The sequence below is a fragment of the Notolepis coatsorum genome (assembly GCF_963971535.1).
Source record: "Notolepis coatsorum genome assembly, chromosome: 2".
Lineage (NCBI taxonomy): Eukaryota > Metazoa > Chordata > Actinopteri > Aulopiformes > Paralepididae > Notolepis > Notolepis coatsorum.
Genome location: NC_140166.1, coordinates 225957505 through 225982758, shown reverse-complemented (window position 1 = coordinate 225982758; position 25254 = coordinate 225957505). Strand labels below are relative to the sequence as shown.

At 43.7% G+C, this 25254-nt stretch overlaps 1 protein-coding gene across 2 annotated transcripts in view; it reads left to right on the top strand.

The window, feature by feature from the left end:
- Positions 1–25254, top strand: part of LOC311222981 (uncharacterized protein) — a 145943-nt gene that overhangs the window by 19205 nt on the left and 101484 nt on the right. Inside the window, exon 2 of one of the 2 annotated variants that reach the window (XM_084307652.1) lies at positions 5604–5689. The exons of the other annotated variant lie outside the window; for it this stretch is intronic. The gene's annotated coding sequence lies outside the window, so the exon portion shown is untranslated. The remainder of the gene's footprint in view (positions 1–5603; positions 5690–25254) is intronic. 2 annotated transcript variants of the gene reach the window in all.

Below are 25254 nucleotides of genomic sequence, written 5' to 3'. Positions count from 1 at the left end.
AAACGGGAGGATGCTATAATAAAAACAAGCGCCCTTCATCCAAATCCACCCACACCGGATTTCTTTTAACCAAAAAATGTATTATATGTTATCGGAGCTATCAATAACGTTATCGGGATGACGTCATAATTGCTGATATCGGCCCGATAATTATCGGCCCGATAATTATCGTGCATCCCTAGTTATTTTAACAAATAATTTTAGTTTATCAGACCCCCATATTACTCCATCAATCAATGATCAAACCATTCAAGTAAATAACAAAGAAGAATATCATCAAATACAAGCTATGACATTAAGTTTGTTCAAAACCTTTTTGTCACAGTCAAGAGGGGCAGAACTAACAACTGTGAGCTGCAAAGAACACGTGGGACAGATGTAGCAGATGTTACAAAAACAAATGGCTGCACACAACCTTGCAGAGGCCATACATCCAACTAATGGAAGATAGTTTAATTAACTTTAATTAACAGATTGCAGAATGGGTACAGTACAGTACAGCTCAATACACACAATTGTTAAGGGGATGCAGACCAGAGAAAGACTTTCGACTTGTTTACATCAGGGTCCCCCATTTTCAATTCGTAATGAAATTGCTATTATGTGTCTGCATGAACACACAACTGTAACTGTACTCAAAAATAACAAAATAAGGGTTGTCTCAGTTCACAACTATATTGGTAAAGTTTTGGGTGGGACTTGTTTGCGTCCCTACAGCTTCTTATTCAATTGAGCGAGATGCTCGGTTATGTCACACAGCCAGTTTGCATCTGACAGTTCAGACAATATTTCTTCAACCCTTTACCTATTCTGCCTGGATCTTTTTTGTATTTTGGGCTGTAAAATTGTCAAAGAATGTCTGAGGAGTAAGTGCTTTTGGCTTTTTTCCTTTGTTACTTCATCAATACCTCAGATGTTCAACATACATGTATGTGTAAGAATGTGTAATAACTAAGGCTGTCAAAGTTAAAGCTTTATTAACGCATTAACCCACAATTATTTTTAACACTGCTATTTTTTAACCCAATATTAATGTTAAAAAAAAAATGTTGGGGCCGTGAGTTTGACACCTATGATCTACATGATTTGGGCGTGTATTAGTATTATACAAACCGCAAATGGATCTACTCTATCCCCATCAAATAACTGGGATCTTTTTGCTCCAGTGTCATCGCCCAACGGTAAGAGGAGGCTGCCGTGACTTTCAGCGTTTTTGTTTATTATTATTAGAGCTGGGCCATTAACGGCGTTAACGTGGTGCATTAACGCGAGACTAGTATCGCACGATAATATAATTGACACCGTTAATCTTTTTCTCAACGTTGGGTCTGTATTGTCCTTAAATACTTGCCGTAGTTCACAGCTGTGGTGCCCGGAAGTGATTGCATCAAGTCAAGTCAAGAGTTTTAATTGTCACGGCATACAGGTATACAATGAAATGCGGGTGGTCTTGCCCGCAACGATGTGCAATACAGTGGTACAACATATAATAGAATGTACCGGAGCTGTAGTCAGAATAATGTGTTAAACTAAAGTAACTTTAGTGGTCCGGTAATCATTGTTATACAGGTGAGGTTAAGAAGTCCTCAGGATATAACACAATTCGGCGATGAGGACGTCTGAATCTGCGCAATGCAAAAAAGAAGAAGTCCGTTGAGAGCTTTGTTTACATTATTAGCGTTAGCTTAGCGAGTTAGCATGTTAGCTCACGTTAATCGGGCGGCACTTGAAAACATCTACAAGAGGAGGAAATCCACTTTACACACTAAAGGAAGGATCGACTGGACTATCGTGAGTGTTTACAACAGAAATGGCTTGGGTTATTGGAAATATTGGACCGTTTGATGACAATGTGGAGCAATATGAAATGAAAATGGGAGACCCTGATGTTAGCATGTTAGCTCACGTTAATCTGGCGGCACTTGAAAACATCTACAAGAGGAGGAAATCCACTTTACACACTAAAGGAAGGATCGACTGGACTATCGTGAGTGTTTACAACAGAAATGGCTTGGGTTATTGGAAATATTGGACCGTTTGATGACGATGTGGAGCAATATGAAATGAAAATGGGAGACCCTGATGTAAACAAGACACGTCTTTCTCTGGTCTGCATCTTCTTAACAATTGTGTGTATTGAGCTGTACTCCGACTGTAGTAGCTGTTCAGTGTTCTCTTGGATGTGGACCTGAGACTGTAGCTGTTCAGTGTTCTCTTGGATGTGGACCTGAGACAGTAGCTGTTCAGTGTTCTCTTGGATGTGGACCTGAGACTGTAGTAGCTGTTCAGTGTTCTCTTGGATGTGGACCTGAGACTGTAGTAGCTGTTCAGTGTTCTCTTGGATGTGGACCTGAGACTGTAGCTGTTCAGTGTTCTCTTGGATGTGGACCTGAGACAGTAGCTGTTCAGTGTTCTCTTGGATGTGGACCTGAGACTGTAGTAGCTGCTCAGTGTTCTTTTGGATGTGGACCTGAGACTGTAGTAGCTGTTCAGTGTTCTCTTGGATGTGGACCTGAGACTGTAGTAGCTGTTCGGTGTTCTCTTCATTCATGGAACCGTTACACTGAGCTTGCACTGAATTTGTTGAGAAACCTGCTTCTACAGCAGTCTGTGTGTGAGCAACCAGTCAGCAGCATTGTGAATTCAGAGATTCACTAAAAGACACATTGAGAGACAGGTTTTGTGTGGATTAAGAAATGAAGGTGCACAGAAGAAACTACTGACAGAGAGTGATTTGACACTGGAGAGAGCTGTCAATATCAGTGTAACAATGTTAATGGCATCAAAGGAAGGGCACAGAAAATTACGATAAATCTGGTTTTAAAAGAAACACTGGAAATTACAAAAAGAAGAGACATGTTCATGCTGTTGAACAAGGAGATAGAACAGCTAGTGACTCCTCAGATGAAGAGGAGAGGATAAATCTCCTCCTCTGGTCATTATTTGGGTAGAACACACATTTTGAATGCATTTGGCAGACTTTTTTCTTTTCTTTTTGAGCCATTTTAATCTAGATTAATCTAGATCAATTGCAGGTAGATTAATCTAGATTAAAAAATTTAATTTATGCCCAGCTCTAATTATTATCCATGCAAACTGCTCTGATCTAAATATCACCCATACTACATGAAGCATTTAACGACGATCACGGAATTATAAACGACCCCCCCCCCCCCCCCGTTCACCTGTGCATGATCAGTCATAACGTTTAGGACCATGTACAGTTGAAATTTTTAATATAGTGTGGATCGGAACCAAACGGCATTTGATAATCTATATATGTATTTATGCCTATATCTCACGTTCTAGGAATTACTGCAGACAACGATAAAAACATATTTATACTTTAGACGGTATTTTCGTATGAATGTGTGAATGAAAAAGTAAAACGTTCCTACATCCTGAACGATAGATAATCGATGTTGAATGGGCCATAGTAATGTCAATTTAGCAATACAATTTAAAAAGTTATAGCCCTGCAAAGAAGGTAAACATCTCCATAGGCTTAGACTGGTGGCAGTGATCAAACATTGATGGGTATAAGCGTGGCAGTTAATGTGTTAATGGTTCATACATACTGTATAAAGATAACGGAAATCTATTTTATTTTTGTTAAACAGCCTACAATATGACATAACCTAGTTCTAGATTATGATAGGCTATAGTGTTGTCACGATACTGGAATTTCGACTTCGATACGATACCTTGAAAAGTATCGATACTTTCGATACCAAAAAAAAACGTTTTATAATATATTTTTTTTATTATTATAATATTTTTTTTTTTTTTTTTTTTAACAAATTTAGCTTTTGTTGCTGGTTGATTCTCCTCAGCTTCTCTCTGGTACTATACGAGAAGATAAATACACTTTTAAAACCCTTTGTTTATCTTTAGATCAGAGAGAGAGAGAGAGAGAGAGAGATTTCTCCGGAGCTATGCTCGGAGCATTTATTAACGTTACATTTTCAACAACATTGCTGCTAATTGGACACTTCATGGAGGCGGGGTAACGTTGTGTCGAGTTCATGCGTGTACTGGTGTAGGATGGGCTCCGGCTCCGCTCGACCTAACGTTTGAAACGGGGTAGTTGTGTCGAGTTCATGCGTGTACTAGTGTAGGATGGGCTCCGGCTCCGCTCGACCTAACGTTGGAAACGGGGTAGTTGTGTCGAGTTCATGCGTGTACTGGTGTAGTGGGCTCGGCTTGACGTTACTCCGTTTCCATGAAGTAATAGGTGGCCAGCTAGCTAGCATTAAGCTAACGGAGGAACGACAGCTAACGTTAGCTAATAATAGCGTTGTTTACAAACTGAAGACAAGGCTGCGCTGCCCGGCTGTGAGGGGGAGGAGGCTGCAGCAGCTTGTGTCTGTTGCTCTGAGCGAGGAGGAGGAGGAGGCGGAAGGGCAAGGCTCTGGCAGCGCGTCTGTCTGTCAACAACTTGCGGGAGCAAGCCAGCTGGTACCGATACTGCAGAAAGTATCGGTACTTCGAGAAATGAGTATCGAAGCCGTTTTAAATATTCAGTATCGATATTTATCGATACTTCGATATTTTTGACAACACTAATAGGCTATATCAGTCTCACTCATCAAAATATTTTCTAGGTAACTTATGGTATCTCAAACTAATTAGGCCCTCTGCTATGACAAATGTATAATAATACAACCATACTTTTTCTACCCCTTGAATTTTTTTAACTACAGAAGTCTACTGCATTTGGCTCACAGAGTGACTCCCCCCACTCAGAAGCAACCTAACCTCCCAGGTTTTTTTGAGCAGCATATAAAGTACACAAATTAGTCCAAAGATGATAAAAGGCTCAACAGGGCAGTCGCAGAGTTCATCTGTGTGGACCAAGTTCCAATATATATACAGTTGAGAAAGCTGGGTTCAGAAACCTTGTACAGCAACTGTTTTGAGTGCAAAAAAAGTTCCCCAGCATTTTGAACGCCATTGCTTTTAATTTATTTATTCTCGTCATTGTTGTGTTTTAAAATAAAGAACAATAATGACATCTGAGAGTGTTTCCCTGATTTTGAGAAAGTATCGAAAAGTATCGAACTTAATATTGGTATAGTATCGAAACTAAAATGTTGGTATCGTGAAACCCTACGGTGCTGCACGCGCTCTGCCGGAATCCATATTTGTGCGTGCGCACGTGCCGCCGGAATCCATATTATCGCACGCTGCCGGAGAAATAACTTAAAACTACCTTAGAATTGTTCGAGATTTGCTAGGATGTTTTTGGTGTGTCCGCTGACACTAGAAGTGCTCTGGAGGCCCAGGTAGCTGCATATTTTACACTGCAAAAAAAGAAATCTTATCAAGTGAAAATATCCTGTCTTTGGTACAATAAGTCCAATATTGAGTAGTAGGGCTGCTCAACGACGTCGAATTTTTGCGTCGTACCCAACCCTAGTCATAGGAGACTATTGCGCTTCGTTGCCCCTTATATCTTGAATCGCATGCCAAATGTCCTGAATCAGTCACGTGGTACGACCGGCACGTGAGGTTCAACGTCACCACACACGTCATCAACACAAGCCTCGATACACTCCACATAAATTCCTGGATTATTCAACAAACGCTTTGTGTGTTTACAGTGTGAAACTCTCTGTGGCAGAACTCTACTGGACCAAGACTTTCTTCTTGTGGAAACAGACATCAGACTGTGGACACCACAACATCTGTAAGTACAATTTATGTTTACTTTGAGTTTCCTGAACATGGAGAGACCAATCCAAGTCGATCGGAACTTTCTGGGCCGAGCTATAATCACTTTCTCAGCACCTACTCCCCATGCGCATGCGCAGATTGCCCACGGAGTCTCGGGATTGTCCAGATGTCTAGGTTTATCAATCTGTGCATGCAGAGTTTGGGGAGTAGGTGCGGGAAAAATTACTGTAGCTCGGCCGAGAAAGTGCCGATCGATTTGCGATTGGTCTCCATGTTCAGTGCCCAGTAGTTCAAAATCTTTAATCTTAATCAGATCCGATCCGATTTGAACCTCTTTACCTCTTAATCTCTGAAAATCCGCCTAAAAATACACACCTAAGTAAATGGAAGATTGCTCCACTTCTACAAGGCCATTTGCATGTTCTTGGTATCTAGGGACATCTATGGACCTCAGGGAATGTATTCCCAGTGTCATAAATATTGTGTCTATTACTAGGCTTGAGAAAATTGTTATGAAACACTGTGCAAAGGTTTCTAAGGAAACTGAGGAGAGGGCTACATATGGGCTGATGACTCCGATGACAGTGGTGAGGATAATTAACATCAGTGTTGCCTGGGAAGTGTGGTGGTGGATGAGGGGTTGGGTAGTGGATGAGGGTGTGGACTGGGGTTGGGATGTATAGGGTGAGGGGATTAGGGTTATACAGTAGGTAGTGTGATTTGTTTGTATTTTTGTACCTGCATTCTATTTAGTTTTTAAATGGAAAATAAAAAGGTTAATGTCTTATTGATTTGTCCATTTTTTGACATTCCAAATTAAGGGGATGGTGTAGTGTGTGGGTCTATTCTTTTTCTCATTATACTATCCACTGAACTGTTTTATGTGTACAACCTCAATTTTTAGAATATCTACATCCTGATCTGCACTGCACAATTTTTTAGAACTGTATTACAGGGCTGTACGTTAACTTTTTTTGCACATAGCACTGGTGCTACAGAGGTTGATAGTTTTGTAGCACAGGCCAAAATCTTGTAGCACGAGTATAAAACGTCTCTAAAATCTCTAAAAACAACCACAAGTAGTGCAGTTCATTACTTAAATAGGTATGTGACTGGCAAGGGACATGAATCTTGCATACAGGGCACACAAAATCCAAACTTTAACAAGAAATGCTTTCAGACAAATTCTTTCTTTATTTGCCCATAATGTAAAACAAAAAGAACAAGGACATAACCATATAACCGATATGAAGCAGTCCGAGACCAGGCAGCGCTGGTGCAGGACTCAGATTACAGGGAAAGCTAGAAACCAACCTAGAAACACCTAGAAACCAACATAACAAATAGATATAATGCATACACACACCTGTACATATTTGTGGAACCAAATAAATAAATAATTATTATTATTATAATTATTCGTGTGTGTGTGTGTGTGTGCACTGCACACGTGTCACAGTTCCAGCATCATGTCTGCTGGCCACTTTTTCAAATCCACACACACACACACACTATTGCATTAATCAGAAGTACAAGGAACTCTGCATGAATGAAAAGTGCTTTATAAATAAAATTAATTATTATTATTATTATTACCTTATTTGCATATTGTCTCGTTATTAGATAGATAGATAATTAATACTTTATTGATCCCGGAGGGGAATTTAAGTAGCCATACGATGGAGTTATATCGGCTCCATTCTTTTTACAGAGTAAAATTAGCGGCTTAAATTTAGTGAACAGCATTTATTCCTTGGCGATGCAATATGCCACATTCATCTTAAGCTTTACCTCGCGGAGATCAGCATCATCCACTCTGGTCGCCTGTTTAGTCAGCGAGTGCAAGAGGGTGCCGGTGTCCCGGCCGCCTATTGCTTATTAACAGCGGAGCAGTGCTGCCGTTGCTTCCGCGTTTTCCCTGATTGGCTGCGACACGCCCCGCGGCAGGCGCAGCAACCGCAGAGCTTGCGGCATTATGTAGCCCTAATCCGCCATGATTTTCATTCGAAGCTCAGTTCACCTGGCAGCGCAGCGGTCCTGCGGTCCGTTGTTGACAAGTTCGAATCCCATCAATTTTTTTTTAACATGTATTCTTTCGCCGGTTAAGGTTAGGCATGGTTAAGGTTAGGCATTGTTTCGGAGTTGGTTAAGGTTAGAACGGTTAAGTTTAGGCGCTGTTAAGGAGCTGGTTAAGGTTAGAGTTTGTCTTAGAGAATGGCAATATTCTTTCTATGGTTAAGGTTAAGGTTAGGCATGGTTAAGGTTAAGGTTAGGCATTGTTTCGGAGTTGGTTAAGGTTAGAACGGTTAAGTTTAGGCGCTGTTAAGGAGCTGGTTAAGGTTAGAGTTTGTCTTAGAGAATGGCAATAGACAGCCTATTTCCGCACTGCCGCTCTCTCGCGCTGCCGCGGTCACATGGTCAAATTGTCACATTCTTGCTAGGGGTGGACGGTATAAACGGTATTAATTTGCTCTACGGTATGGATTTTGACTATACCGTTTAACCGGTAGAGCAGCTCTAAAATAGCAATGACGTCATGTAACCACAGCGCGACTATTTCAATCGCATTTGCCCCTAAAAATAGATAGAATTAGTCATAGATAATAGATATGTGCAAACTGGAAAAAGTTATTTAGGAGGCTTCGCGCAGTGGGCGTGTCAACACGCAATTGTCATTTCATAATAAACACATATCACCACGGCGCACAGCAAGTTTCAATTTCAGTTCCTGGCATTTTTAACCAGTGGAGAAAGGTAAGATATTTCCCTATCGTTTTTCTTATATGAATTATTCTACGTTAATAAAACATACCTGGTGATCAACTACAGTTTGCTGTAAACATTACGATATGTGTGTAGTGTTATGATAACGACGGCAGCAGCGGGAGCCGGGAGGAAGGCGTGCAGCAGTGGATTTGCGAATAGCATGCAGCTGCAGAGCCGCAGAGCCAGTGGCTCTTTCAGGTCTGGTCACAGGCCCGTCAAACAGCGCCCCCCCACCCTTGCGCCGTTCTGACCCCCATCGTCTCTAAGCATTTTGTGTGTCAATTTGTTGACACATGTGTCAATTTGTTGACACATGTGTCAATTTGTTGACACAATTGTCAATTCTTAAAGCTGAGGATGAGTGGCACCTTTGTCTCAATTCTTATTCAATTCAATTCGCTCTGCGGCTCTGCAGCTACATATGCTTCTAGCCAAATCCAGCCCCGCTGTTTGCAATGGGAGCAGGAGTCTCGACTCGGGACTTATTTTATTTGGAATATAATGACTTTATACGCAAAAGTAGCCTAGTTTTAAGTTAAAATATTATAAATCTACATGCCTTGAGGATGTCATTCTTTATATAGCCTGCCTATCAGGCAAAAAAAATTATTCTAACAGAAACACTGATACCGTGATATATACCGTTACCGTCTATGCTTCAAATTATACCGTGATATACATTTTAGACCATACCGTCCACCCCTAATTCTTGCACTCCTCCGTTGTTAGAAAGCAACACGCGTCCCGGCCCGCTCAGGGTTTTGTTTAGCGTTGAAGGCATCCCGGGCAAGAATGTGTCGATGGGACGTATTGTGTTTATTAATGTTATCCCTTTTTAGGATATTGTTACCCACGACATAGGGATTCTCTGATCTGATCTTTTCCGGAGCCTCCCGGCACCAGTGACAGAATAATAATAGCTGCGCTTCCTCATAAAAAATTTGCCACGGAAAATCATTTTTCCACTCTGCGTTATATCTGTACATCTTGTTAATCTTCTCCTTTTGTCTCGTTTCTATTAACGGTGGTCCCTCTCGGGCTCATTTGGGGTTTTGATCTTGTACTTCTTTTGTTGGATTTAATACCTTAAAAAAGCGCTTCATCTTGTCGAAGTCACCCAGTCACTGTACATTGAGCTCGCAGCTCGCGTGGATATTGTTCGCTAGGGATTATGGGATTTGGTGTTTGATATATGGACTCTACGCGAGACGGACATTGTTTTTAATCGCACAAGACTACAAGTACCAAGTGGATAGCGTGGCGCCGTGGTCCATTCAATTTACCCTCACACTTTTCTTCTTTTTTTTTGTGCTTGCGCCACGGGCTATCGCACCAGTGCTACTGAAGTCAATCCATTCATCGCACAGACTGACGTCAGTGTCACACGTGCGACATATATGTCGCACTGTACAGCCCTGCTGTATAGTATTCTTTATTCTAGTCATCTTATTTTATTCTAAGCTAATATTATCGTATTGCACTGCACACTTTTTAGAACTGTATATAGTAATCTTTATTTTAGTCGTCTTATTTTTTTCTATACTAAATGTATTGTATTTTATTATTGGAAGCTGCTATGGTCGAGGGACCACAATAAATAGATTTTCACTCTACTTGCTGTAAAGCACTGTGATCAATACATAGAACTATCCTACCTGTCTGTGATCAGTACATACTTTATGTTGCATGGTTTGGAGAGCTAGGAGTAGAGCTGCCGCGGTATTGATATTTTCCTTACCGCACACATTTGCGAAATATTTCCTACCGCCGCGGTTATTACCGCACAGTGCGCACAAAAAAAAAAGTTTGAATGCATTTTTTTTTTTTTTAGTAGTCTACTCTTATAGCCTGCCTCTAGTCTAATGGCGCTTTCCCACTGCATAGTACCTACTCGACTCGACCCGCTTTAGGCACCTGGTACTTCGTTCCTTTTCCACTGCAGCCAGGTACTACTCCGTTTGTCTCCGTGTGGGGATGCAGGCGGTGCCGCTCGCTTGTGTACACTGAAAGCTCCGTGGGCATAGCCAATTAGCCATGTCCGAGGGCTTGCAGCAAGCCAGAGTTTAACACAGTTTAAATCAATCAATCAATCAATAACAACATTAACCATACTCTCGTTGCGTCTATTCTGCCAAAGCTAACGTTACCTCTCATTGTGTATTCTACCAAGCAACCCGGGTTTAACGTTACCTCTCGTGTATATCGGCTGACGGTAGTATTAGGCTAATAACAACAACAAACTTAACACATCACCGATCTTGTTGTGACACTAAACTCTCCGCTCGGTGGTAAATTGGGTTGATGTCGGTTTTGTTTCATCAATAAATAAGGCAGAATACACAGTGAATCCATTCTTTTTTGTTTATTGCACTTGGTTCTGTCGCAAACAAATCCTGAATGAAATGCATCCTTAGCGAGGCAGTAAAGATGGCGGCGTTCTGTTTTTGTTCAGAGCCTCCAAACTGTGACGCGTCTCTCTTCTGACCAGTCAGTGGTCTGCAATGTTTCACATGACTTTTCTGGTACCACTTCTACCCAATAGGGTCGCTTGGAACCGAGTAGGGTATATCTGCAAAGCCGCAAGCCAACTTTATTATTATGATAAAAAACAGCGGTGACGCGGTATTCAGCCTAACTCTGCGGTGAGCGTGATGCAACAGCGATACCGCGGTAATGCGGTTATCGCGGCAGCTCTAGCTAGGAGGCTACCTTACGCTCTAGCCTAAAACTAACTTTTCCTTTTTCCGTTTCAAACCTTTATTTCAACTTGTTAGGAAGTGGAGGTTTCCCTCATTTAGATTAGATTAGCTGTCATTATACAGCACAAGTACAGTACTAGAAGAAAGTTTGGCAGATGTAGGCCATTGTCGGTACATTATGAACCATGACACAAAGGTATCTTTTTCTCTTAACCTGCTGTAAGTTAGCCTTTAGTTTGTTTGGCAAATAATCCACTGTGCCCACCATGATGAATTTTGTTTTGGGCATCTTTGTGTCAACGTCTAGAGAAACCCCTAATGGATTGTCCAGACGTCCACACGCTTCCCATCACCCGTGGCAACAAGGATGGTCTGCTGGACATAGACGAGCTCGCCAGAGGTGATCATTTTACCACTTAATTTACATTCCTTACATTCTTTAAAGTAATTTTGTTCTTAATTTCTATCATTCCTAAACACCTGTAAAGTGTCACAGCCAACTAAGTGACACTTTGTATAAATGACATCCTGTTCTCTCTGTCCCTTGTATGATTTAATAGGTTTATTGTATATATCTGTTTTAAATCTAGGCATATGTTACTGTAGGTGTCTAGATGTGATATGTATTCATATATATATATATATACATATATATGTGTATACGTATATATATGCATATACGCTTTGAACAAGTATCTAGGCCTGAGCTGAGAGCAAGTCGGCACAGTTTAACCCTGTCCTGTCTGCATAGAATAAAACCAGTATGTGCATATATATGTGTACACTGTATACTATATATATATGTGCTGTATTATACATGTATGTGTATCTGTATATATCTGTAGTATGTGTTGGGCTATGTACTATATAGCCAGCAGTCTCCCTCGTCTGCATCCCCTTGAGTTGGGGCGAGTGAGAACGAAGGGGGGCCCCTTCGGAATGCCATCTCTGAGCAGGGTGCTTTCCACAGCAGGTTGTCACACCCTGCGTGGAGTAGACAAGGATAGGTACAAGTATGTGCATATATGTGTGTACACTGTATGCTATATATATATGTACTGTATTATACATGTATGTGTATCTGTATATATCTGTAGTATGTGTTGGGCTATGTACTATGTACTCATGCTGGAGATGTGAGTTGCTTTCGCTTCAATACTGTTTGGCCACTGAGGAATGTGACAGACAACCTTGGGGCCTCTGGTCTCTGCTAAGTAACGGATGGGTATTTTCCAACACAAGGTAATCTGTTACTTCTCCAACAAAGAGGCATTCATGTTCTGAGGTAAATGGGGTTTTCCCAGTAGAGGTAATGACTAAAATGGGAGGAGAGCTAGAACCCTACGTATTGTGCATTGACTGGCTGGTGAAATGACATCACGGTGACAGCGCTGTATTTGGACCAATAAGCAGAAGAGACCCTGGGGCCCTTTATAAGGGCCAACTGGCGAGAGCACAGGGGAATTTTTACACGGAGAAGGAGAGAGAAGAAGAATGGTGCCTACAGACTTCTTTGAGAGATTTTGAAGTTTTTACCAGTGTGTGACTTGGAAGACAAAGTGCAGATGACATGTTTTGTTTTTATATAATCTTTTAAACTGTAATGGATATTTTTTATTTAGTCTTTTTCTGTAACTTCATTGAAATAAAGATGACTTTTTATAATCCATTGAGTTCTTGGACTGATCTCTGCCGGCAGTGCCAGCAAATGCCAGCCGCGCCTTGATTTCCTCTGAGGTGACTATGTCCTGAAATACAGATTGAATCAATTGACTGGTTAATGCTTTTCAGCTAAAAATATATATATTTATATATGTATATGCTATGTACTGATAAGAAAATACTAAGCATGTAGATGAGTGTTGTTTGCGGGTTCCGGTGTCTCTGTGTCCAGACTGACTCTGTCTTGTGTGGGACCTCGACCGTCTGAATCACTGCAGGGTCAGACGGTCGGTTCCGTTGAAGGAGGAGGAGGAGGGGGACAAGGAGGGCCGGGGAGTGCAAACAATGATTACGTGTTAGTACAGTGGTAATACTTATTAAAAAAGTAGTAATACAACCAAGCTTTCAAATGAGCAGTATTACAAGCCCTTTCGTAAAATGATGATAATGATGATGATGATAATAATAATATTATTTTTATTACATGATATAATAGTTCTCCTAAACAAAATATTCGGTTTATTTCAAACAAGAAGAGATTAACAACTCTTCATGATTACATTTCATATCAACTGGATATCACAAGACCAGTGACTTGAAGTAATCTAGACAGAAATAGTAAATTGACTCGAGAACTTGGCGAGTTTAGCACCTCGCCGGGGGATATCGAGCGGCCGCAGGTTTATATCTCGAGTAGGTGATTGAGATGTATAGAGGCGACCTGTAGCTTTCAACATGGCGTCCCTGGGTTAGGGCTGAGATCGGTAAGATAACAGCCAAAATAAAATAAACTAGAAATATTGAAAAAAAAAAAAAAAAAAAAACGGAGAACCGAGTTTTAGAATACACCAGTCAAAGGATATTGATCTGTAGGGCCCTCGATGGAGAGCAGTGGCAAATTAAAGGCATCTGCATAGTGGGGGCATTGCTGGTGGAGCGGTTGAGCCCGCAAAATTGGATTAAAGAAAAAAAAAAAAGGGGGTAAAGAAAACCCTCTCTCTAAAATGTCTGGCAGTTTAGAGAGACAGAAGCGCAGTCAAACGACCGTTCACAGAAAGGCGAGCTGGATGGCTACCTAGCCCAAAGATACCGTATGTGAGCATGGGAGACTGGATGTGAAGCGCAGTCAAAACGACCGTTCACAGAAAGGCGAGCTGGATGGCTACCTAGCCCAAAGATACCGTATGTGAGTATGGGAGACTGGATGTGAAGCGCAGTCAAAACGACCGTTCACAGAAAGGCGAGCTGGATGGCTACCTAGCCCAAAGATACCGTATGTGAGTATGGGAGACTGGATGTGAAGCGAAGTCAAAACGACCGTTCACAGAAAGGCGAAGCTAACTAGCACTACATCGGCTAACAAGCCAGTGCTAACACCCATGAGCTGGCCCTAGCCAGACGGAAGACCCATGAGCTAGCCAGACGGTGCGACCCATGAGCTGGCTAGACGGAAGACCCAGGAGCTGGCCGTAGCCAGACGGAAGCTAACTAGCACTACATCGGCTAACAAGCCAGTGCTAACACCCAGAAGCTAGCTCAGGAGGAGCTAGCACGAGAGAAGCTAGCTCAAGAGGAGCCAGCACGAGAGAAGCTAGCTCAGGAGGAGCTAGCACGAGAGAAGCTAGCTCAGGAGGAGCTAGCACGAGAGAAGCTAGCTCAGGAGGAGCTAGCACGAGAGAAGCTAGCTCAGGAGGAGCTAGCACGAGAGAAGCTAGCTCAAGAGGAGCTAGCACGAGAGAAGCTAGCTCAAGAGGAGCTAGCACGAGAGAAGCTAGCTCAAGAGGAGCTAGCACGAGAGAAGCTAGCTCAGGAGGAGCTAGCACGAGAGAAGCTAGCTCAAGAGGAGCTAGCACGAGAGAAGCTAGCTCAAGAGGAGCTAGCACGAGAGAAGCTAGCTCAGGAGGAGCTAGCACGAGAGAAGCTAGCTCAAGAGGAGCTAGCACGAGAGAAGCTAGCTCAAGAGGAGCTAGCACGAGAGAAGCTAGCTCAGGAGGAGCTAGCACGAGAGAAGCTAGCTCAAGAGGAGCTAGCACGAGAGAAGCTAGCTCAAGAGGAGCTAGCACGAGAGAAGCTAGCTCAGGAGGAGCTAGCACGAGAGAAGCTAGCTCAGGAGGAGCTAGCACGAGAGAAGCTAGCTCAGGAGGAGCTAGCACGAGAGAAGCTAGCTCAAGAGGAGCTAGCACGAGAGAAGCTAGCTAAAGAGGAGCTAGCACGAGAGAAGCTAGCTCAGGAGGAGCTAGCACGAGAGAAGCTAGCTCAGGAGGAGCTAGCACGAGAGAAGCTAGCTCAGGAGGAGCTAGCACGAGAGAAGCTAGCTCAAGAGGAGCTAGCACGAGAGAAGCTAGCTCAAGAGGAGCTAGCACGAGAGAAGCTAGCTCAGGAGGAGCTAGCACGAGAGAAGCTAGCTCAAGAGGAGCTAGCACGAGAGAAGCTAGCTCAGGAGGAGCTAGCACGAGAGAAGCTAGCTCAGGAGGAGCTAGCACGAGAGAAGCTAGCTCAAGAGGAGCTAGCACGAGAGAAGCTAGCTCAAGAGGAGCTAGCACGAGAGAAGCTAGCTCAGGAGGAGCTAGCACGAGAGAAGCTAGCTCAGGAGGAGCTAGCACGAGAGAAGCTAGCTCAAGAGGAGCCAGCACGAGAGAAGCTAGCTCAGGAGGAGCTAGCACGAGAGAAGCTAGCTCAAGAGGAGCTAGCACGAGAGAAGCTAGCTCAAGAGGAGCTAGCACGAGAGAAGCTAGCTCAGGAGGAGCTAGCACGAGAGAAGCTAGCTCAAGAGGAGCCAGCACGAGAGAAGCTAGCTCAGGAGGAGCTAGCACGAGAGAAGCTAGCTCAGGAGGAGCTAGCACGAGAGATGCTAGCTCAGGAGGAGCTGGCACGCCAGAAGCTAGCTCAGGAGGAGCTAGCACAAGAGAAGCCAGCCCAGGAGATGCTAGCCCAGGAGAAGCTGGCACGGGTAGCTCAGGAGAGGCTGGCGCGGCAGATGCTAGCTCAGGAGAAGCTGGCACGGGTAGCTCAGAAGAAACTGGCGCAGCAGATGCTAGCTCATGAGAAGCTGGCGCAGCAGATGCTCGCTCAGGAGATACAAGCACACGAGACGCTAGCTCGCATGTTGAGACATCTCAAAGGACTAGAGATCCCCGAAAGGGCCTCAATGGACCAACTGATGGAAAGAGAAGTAAGGACCCCCGGTCAAGATCCAGGGTATAAGATGGTGGAGAAACTAATCGCACAGGTGCGAGGCGGGAGCATGTCTCTCAATGATGCAGCAGAATCAGTCATGAATGGAACACCTATGCAAGGATCATGCTCACTGCTTGAAAAGCTACTCAGAGGAGTCCCAGGGGGTAACCCACTGGCAGCCCGATGCGCAGCATGGTCACAAGACCAGCTACGTATCGAATGTATGCTGTATGACCAAGTTAAAATGCTATCTGACAAAAGGGGGGCCTCCCAGGAGTTCCCCCCGAAAACAACCAAGGACAGAACAGGGAAAAAGAAGTACCAATACCTACCTGCAGACGAGTGGGCCGCACTAACCCCAGAACAGCAAGCAGAGGTGAGGACAACAAGGGAGGAATTCAAAGCCCGGAAGGAGAATCAATAGTATCCTTACCCTCTGGGGCCCTGACACAAGTGACTCAAGCAAGTGCAAACTGCACTTGACATACAGCTCATCTGTCAAGAGGAATAATATAAAGTGTTATTGTCATTTAGGAAGAAACATGACATAGAATACTACAAAAGTTTTGTATATATTCTAAGTATAATATATAAAGATGTCCGTCCTTGCTCTAAACCCAGAGTAAAGTAAAGTGAATTTGTAATCTATTTCATTCGGAAGGGATTTCCTGACAGCAACCATTTGGTGGGTTAGCACCCTACCAGCCATATCAGCTGCATGAGATGTACACTCACCAGCACCTATGGGTAAAAAATTGAGACTCTGCAAACTCTCATCAAGCTTAGCACCTTGACGCGGGGGGACAGAGCGAGCATCAGGGTCTCTGTATCCGACGGGCCTATCAGATTTGTGGGGACTTGGAAGCCTCAGCATACAGGACGCTGTGGTGCTTGGGCGGCCAGGTCACTGGTTTATAGGTCTGTCAAAACGGATTGGAGGTTCCGGGGCTAAGAACATAAGTTCAAGTGAGTTGGGCTTTATACTATTTAAATAGGTATCAAAAACCGAAAGAATATGAACCGAAATGACTGCTGTCGGGTGCCTCTGGAGTAGAATCAATTACAGATTTGAAAAAAACCAAACGTAGAAGGTTCTACTCAAAGAAAGAATCACACTTAAAGTATATTTCTGTGATAGCAGTAAAAGTTTACTCACGACTAAAAAGTTACGTAATGTTTTCTTACAGTCAAAAAACGTAGAAGGTTCTACTCAAAGAAAGAATCACACTTAAAGTATATTTCTGTGATAGCAGTAAAAGTTTACTCACGACTAAAAAGTTACGTAATGTTTTCTTACAGTCAAAAGACGTAGAAGGTTCTACTCAAAGAAAGAATCACACTTAAAGTATATTTCTGTGATAGCAGTAAAAGTTTACTCACGACTAAAAAGTTACGTAATGTTTTCTTACAGTCAAAAAACGTAGAAGGTTCTACTCAAAGAAAGAATCACACTTAAAGTATATTTCTGTGATAGCAGTAAAAGTTTACTCACGACTAAAAAGTTACGTAATGTTTTCTTACAGTCAAAAGACGTAGAAGGTTCTACTCAAAGAAAGAATCACACTTAAAGTATATTTCTGTGATAGCAGTAAAAGTTTACTCACGACTAAAAAGTTACGTAATGTTTTCTTACAGTCAAAAAACGTAGAAGGTTCTACTCAAAGAAAGAATCACACTTAAAGTATATTTCTGTGATAGCAGTAAAAGTTTACTCACGACTAAAAAGTTACGTAATGTTTTCTTACAGTCAAAAAACGTAGAAGGTTCTACTCAAAGAAAGAATCACACTTAAAGTATATTTCTGTGATAGCAGTAAAAGTTTACTCACGACTAAAAAGTTACGTAATGTTTTCTTACAGTCAAAAGACGTAGAAGGTTCTACTCAAAGAAAGAATCACACTTAAAGTATATTTCTGTGATAGCAGTAAAAGTTTACTCACGACTAAAAAGTTACGTAATGTTTTCTTACAGTCAAAAAACGTAGAAGGTTCTACTCAAAGAAAGAATCACACTTAAAGTATATTTCTGTGATAGCAGTAAAAGTTTACTCACGACTAAAAAGTTACGTAATGTTTTCTTACAGTCAAAAGACGTAGAAGGTTCTACTCAAAGAAAGAATCACACTTAAAGTATATTTCTGTGATAGCAGTAAAAGTTTACTCACGACTAAAAAGTAACGTAATTACAGTCGAAACCTAAGTAGAAAAAATAGGTACCAGGTCACCTCAACCAGAAGTAACCTAATGTTTACTTAAAATCAGAATAAGTCCTGCTACTGGGACGGAAATGGAACCGGCGTAATAATACAGGCTGGTGTTATCAGCAGGAGCTGAGTCTATAAGAGGCTACATAGCCTGAATCTACAAGCTGGCTAACTAGCCGGAACTAATACCAGACATAAACAGTAACTAACTACCCAGTCTGGACCGAGACAAGCACAACACAGGGTAGACCCCCTGTGCAAGAAGGAAGTGGACGGAAACAACAGTCCGAAGGATCTGTGAACAATGTGCGCTGGTAAAGGTGCGCTGGTAAAGGGACAAAACCTGAACCAGTGCCGCATTCTTAGACAAGGGGGGGGGGTCCCCCGGAGTCAGCGGACGACGCAGCGAATGGCAAGAAGGAATATACTGACTCAGGTCAGAAATCGGAAATGGAGGAGGACCGGGATAGGTCAAGCTCCAGAGCATCCTCAAGGTCCTCATCTAGACCTCCCAGACCTCCCAGACCTCCCAGACCTCCCAGACCTCCCAGACCTCCTAGACCTCCCAGACCGGACAGAGAGACATCGGCCTGGACCCGGGTTACAGGGCGACGAGAGCCCTGAATGGACCTGAAAGAGAGAAAAGAAATGAGTCCTCTGTGGACTGTATCTGTGATGTCCTGCGAGGCCTACGGACAGGGTCACAAGACCAGGCCAACCACACTTCAATAGAGGACTGCTGCTACAATTCTCGGGGACCCGTGGGGGTCGCCCGAGAAGTGACAAATCAACCTGCCCCAAACTATGGGAGAGATCCAAGAGGTCAGAGGGGGTGACCCCAAGATGACCAAGGTGACCCCGATGACCAAGATGACGAAGACGACAACAACCTGGGTGCATCGGCCGGGAACAACAGATGCAAGTCTTCCCGCCGGATACCAAGCAACAACGTGACCCCTATCCTGTCGAGCCGTCCAGCCAGGGAACAACAGATGCAAGTCTTCCCGCCGGCTACCAGGGTAACAAGGTACCAAGATGGCAGAGGGGGTGTGGAGAGTCACAGCCACGTGACCCCACAATCGCCATCTCGTCCCCCAGTACAGACGCTATTAAGACAATGGAAAATGACCGACCAGGATGACAGAGGGGGTGTAAAGTGTCACAGCCAACTAAGTGACACTTTGTATAAATGACATCCTGTTCTCTCTGTCCCTTGTATGATTTAATAGGTTTATTGTATATATCTGTTTTAAATCTAGGCATATGTTACTGTAGGTGTCTAGATGTGATATGTATTCATATATATATATATATACATATATATGTGTATACGTATATATATGCATATACGCTTTGAACAAGTATCTAGGCCTGAGCTGAGAGCAAGTCGGCACAGTTTAACCCTGTCCTGTCTGCATAGAATAAAACCAGTATGTGCATATATATGTGTACACTGTATACTATATATATATGTGCTGTATTATACATGTATGTGTATCTGTATATATCTGTAGTATGTGTTGGGCTATGTACTATATAGCCAGCAGTCTCCCTCGTCTGCATCCCCTTGAGTTGGGGCGAGTGAGAACGAAGGGGGGCCCCTTCGGAATGCCATCTCTGAGCAGGGTGCTTTCCACAGCAGGTTGTCACACCCTGCGTGGAGTAGACAAGGATAGGTACAAGTATGTGCATATATGTGTGTACACTGTATGCTATATATATATGTACTGTATTATACATGTATGTGTATCTGTATATATCTGTAGTATGTGTTGGGCTATGTACTATGTACTCATGCTGGAGATGTGAGTTGCTTTCGCTTCAATACTGTTTGGCCACTGAGGAATGTGACAGACAACCTTGGGGCCTCTGGTCTCTGCTAAGTAACGGATGGGTATTTTCCAACACAAGGTAATCTGTTACTTCTCCAACAAAGAGGCATTCATGTTCTGAGGTAAATGGGGTTTTCCCAGTAGAGGTAATGACTAAAATGGGAGGAGAGCTAGAACCCTACGTATTGTGCATTGACTGGCTGGTGAAATGACATCACGGTGACAGCGCTGTATTTGGACCAATAAGCAGAAGAGACCCTGGGGCCCTTTATAAGGGCCAACTGGCGAGAGCACAGGGGAATTTTTACACGGAGAAGGAGAGAGAAGAAGAATGGTGCCTACAGACTTCTTTGAGAGATTTTGAAGTTTTTACCAGTGTGTGACTTGGAAGACAAAGTGCAGATGACATGTTTTGTTTTTATATAATCTTTTAAACTGTAATGGATATTTTTTATTTAGTCTTTTTCTGTAACTTCATTGAAATAAAGATGACTTTTTATAATCCATTGAGTTCTTGGACTGATCTCTGCCGGCAGTGCCAGCAAATGCCAGCCGCGCCTTGATTTCCTCTGAGGTGACTATGTCCTGAAATACAGATTGAATCAATTGACTGGTTAATGCTTTTCAGCTAAAAATATATATATTTATATATGTATATGCTATGTACTGATAAGAAAATACTAAGCATGTAGATGAGTGTTGTTTGCGGGTTCCGGTGTCTCTGTGTCCAGACTGACTCTGTCTTGTGTGGGACCTCGACCGTCTGAATCACTGCAGGGTCAGACGGTCGGTTCCGTTGAAGGAGGAGGAGGAGGGGGACAAGGAGGGCCGGGGAGTGCAAACAATGATTACGTGTTAGTACAGTGGTAATACTTATTAAAAAAGTAGTAATACAACCAAGCTTTCAAATGAGCAGTATTACAAGCCCTTTCGTAAAATGATGATAATGATGATGATGATAATAATAATATTATTTTTATTACATGATATAATAGTTCTCCTAAACAAAATATTCGGTTTATTTCAAACAAGAAGAGATTAACAACTCTTCATGATTACATTTCATATCAACTGGATATCACAAGACCAGTGACTTGAAGTAATCTAGACAGAAATAGTAAATTGACTCGAGAACTTGGCGAGTTTAGCACCTCGCCGGGGGATATCGAGCGGCCGCAGGTTTATATCTCGAGTAGGTGATTGAGATGTATAGAGGCGACCTGTAGCTTTCAACAACACCTCATGGATATCAATCAATCTACATTTTATTAGGGACTCAGGGTCCATATAAAAGACGATACATAGAATAAATTACATATAAAAGCACCATAAAAACATAGTTTAAAAGATAAGAAAAGAAAATGCAGAGTCTTACATAAAGACAACTGTCTCAGTGTTTCCTGGGATTGAAGGACAAAACCAAGATGATCTCATTTACAGTCATTTACCCGGCAAATACATTTCTACATAAGATTTCTTAAGACAGCTTGGGATGGAAGTCCTGCAGCCACAAACATCTTACTTGCACTACACCATCTAGCCCTCTTAAGTAATATTATTGTGACATCATTATAAGATACTTGTTTCTGTAAGCTTGCTTTTTTGTAGTTTGATTGCAGCACATAGTAAACTAACTGAGAGAACAGAGACATCTTCACTACATCTGTACACATAGTAAACTAACTGAGAGAACGGGGACATCTTCACTACATCTGTAGTATTTTCTCCAACATGGATATAGTATTTTCCCCAACATATAGTATTTTCCTCAACATATAGTATTTTCCTCAACATCGATTTAGTATTTTCCTCAACATAGATTTAGTATTTTCCTCAACATAGATTTCCAAGATGTTACAAGACAAAGTGTATTACAATGGCAGCATGTGTCTAACTGCAAAGGGCTAGATTGTGGCTTGACACAGGGCAGCTGTCTTGGACCACTCCTGTACTCTATATTCACAAATGACTTACCATCTGCTTTGTGTAAAGCAAGTATACAAATGTACGCGGTCGATTCCACACTGTATTATGCTGCAAACACTAGTGGTGATCTACAGTACACAACGTTTTATCTACAGAGTTATATGCAGTAACTAATTGGATACAACTAAATAAGCTGGTATTAAACATCTCAAAGACCAAATCAATTATCATAGGAACCAGTCACAAACTATTAGCCAATCCTACACTGAGTCTGCACTTGTCTGGTGAACCCATACAACAGGTTGATAAGGTTAAATTACTGGGAGTCATAATAGATAGTCGACTGACATGGGTAGAGCACATTGACACAGTGGCTAAGAAAATGGGTAATGGCATTTATATGGCAAGAAAATGCCGTCCTTATGTTCCACCACATATTCTGGGACAGGTCGTTAAGTCATTCGTTTTAAGCCACCTGGACTACTGCTCACCTGTTTGGTCCTTTGCATCTGACAGTGCACAGAGGAAACTACAAATTATCCAGAACAGAGCTGCCAGACTAGTCTTACATTGCCCCATAACAACGGACATAAACAGTATGCATAGGGAACTCTTATGGCTATCGGTAAATAAAAGGCTTGTCTTAAATACAGTCACATTCTACAATAACAGCATCCACGCCTCTAAGCCTGAGTTTTCATATACCGATATTTTCGGACTATAAGCCGATTCCCCCCCCCCCCCCCATTTTCCCAATTTTTCGACCCTGCGACTTATATAACGGTGCGGCTAATCTATGGATTTCTACAGCTAACTGGGCGCGCTCCCTCAGCTCTGTGACCGTCAGATCAGACTCCTAAATCTGCTGCAGCAGTGCACGCCTTGCCCCTCCTCCTCCTCACAGACCCACGTCAACAAACCATTACGGCAAGAGTCTAGTGTATGAGCAGCTTGGAGCTCCTCTTTCAACATAACTGAAGCATTAAACAAAATGACCCAGTCAACGAACTATTCACTTTAGTTTATTAATGCATGCGGCGTTGTCTAATGTTATCTAGCTACTGATGGCTCCTGATATCATCAGTTTGGCATTCGATTTCGCAGGTGCTGGCTAACTGGCTATCGTTCTGTGAGCTGGCGTTGGTACCTGGCTGGCTAACTAGCGTGGCTATCGTTCTGTGAGCTGGCGTTAGTACCTAGCTGGCGCTGGCTAACTAGCGTGGCTATCATTCTGTGAGCTGGCGTTGGTACCTGGCTGGCTAACTAGCGTGGCTATTGTTCTTTGAGCTGGTGTTAGTACCTAGCTGGCGCTGGCTAACTAGCGTGGCTATCGTTCTGTAAGCTGGCGTTGGTACCTAGCTGGCGCTGGCTAACTAGCGTGGCTATCGTTCTGTGAGCTGGCGTTGGTACATAGCTGGCGCTGGCTAACTAGCGTGGCTATCGTTCTGTGAGCTGGCGTTTGTACCTAGCTGGCGCTGGCTAACTAGCATGACTATCGTTCTGTGAGCTGGCGTTGGTACCTGGCTTGCTAACTAGCGTGGCTATCGTTCTGTGAGCTGGCGTTAGTACCTAGCTGGCTAACTAGCGTGGCTATCGTTCTGTGAGCTGGCGTTGGTACCTAGCTGGCGCTGGCTAACTAGCGTGGCTATCGTTCTGTGAGCTGGCGTTAGTACCTAGCTGGTGCTAACTAGCGTGGCTATCGTTCTGTGAGCTGGCGTTAGTACCTAGCTGGCTCTGGCTAACTAGCGTGGCTATCGTTCTGTGAGCTGGCGTTGGTACCTGGCTGGCTAACTAGCGTGGCTATCGTTCTGTGAGCTGGCGTTAGTACCTAGCTGGCGCTGGCTAACTAGCGTGGCTATCGTTCTGTGAGTTGGCGTTGGTACCTAGCTGGCGCTGGCTAACTAGCGTGGCTATCGTTCTGTGAGCTGGCGTTGGTAGATAGCTGGCGCTGGCTAACTAGCGTGGCTATCGTTCTGTGAGCTGGCATTGGTACCTAGCTTGCGCTGGCTAACTAGCGTGGCTATCGTTCTGTGAGCTGGCGTTGGTACCTGGCTGGCTAACTAGCGTGGCTATCGTTCTGTGAGCTGGCGTTAGTACCTAGCTGGCGCTGGCTAACTAGCGTGGCTATCGTTCTGTGAGTTGGCGTTGGTACCTAGCTGGCGCTGGCTAACTAGCGTGGCTATCGTTCTGTGAGCTGGCGTTGGTAGATAGCTGGCGCTGGCTAACTAGCGTGGCTATCGTTCTGTGAGCTGGCATTGGTACCTAGCTTGCGCTGGCTAACTAGCGTGGCTATCGTTCTGTGAGCTGGCGTTGGTACCTAGCTGGCGCTGGCTAACTAGCGTGGCTATCGTTCTGTGAGCTGGCGTTAGTACCTAGCTGGCGCTGGCTAACTAGCGTGGCTATCGTTCTGTGAGCTGGCGTTGGTACCTAGCTGGCGCTGGCTAACTAGCGTGGCTATCGTTCTGTGAGCTGGCGTTGGTACATAGCTGGCGCTGGCTAACTAGCGTGGCTATCGTTCTGTGAGCTGGCGTTTGTACCTAGCTGGCGCTGGCTAACTAGCGTGACTATCGTTCTGTGAGCTGGCGTTAGTACCTAGCTGGCGCTGGCTAACTAGCGTGGCTATCGTTCTGTGAGCTGGCGTTAGTACCTAGCTGGCTAACTAGCGTGGCTATCGTTCTGTGAGCTGGCGTTGGTACATAGCTGGCGCTGGCTAACTAGCGTGGCTATCGTTCTGTGAGCTGGCGTTTGTACCTAGCTGGCGCTGGCTAACTAGCGTGACTATCGTTCTGTGAGCTGGCGTTGGTACCTGGCTTGCTAACTAGCGTGGCTATCGTTCTGTGAGCTGGCGGTAGTACCTAGCTGGCTAACTAGCGTGGCTATCGTTCTGTGAGCTGGCATTGGTACCTAGCTGGCGCTGGCTAACTAGCGTGGCTATCGTTCTGTGAGCTGGCATTCGTACCTAGCTGGTGCTAACTAGCTTGGCTATCGTTCTGTGAGCTGGCGTTAGTACCTAGCTGGCGCTGGCTAACTAGCGTGGCTATCGTTTTGTGAGCTGGCGCTGGTACCTGGCTGGCTAACTAGCGTGGCTATCGTTCTGTGAGCTAGCGTTAGTACCTAGCTGGCACTGGCTAACTAGCGTGGCTATCGTTCTGTGAGCTGGCGTTAGTACCTAGCTGGTGCTAACTAGCGTGGCTATCGTTCTGTGAGCTGGCGTTAGTACCTAGCTAGCGCTGGCTAACTAGCGTGGCTATCGTTCTGTGAGCTGGTGTTGGTACCTGGCTGGCTAACTAGCGTGGCTATCGTTCTGTGAGCT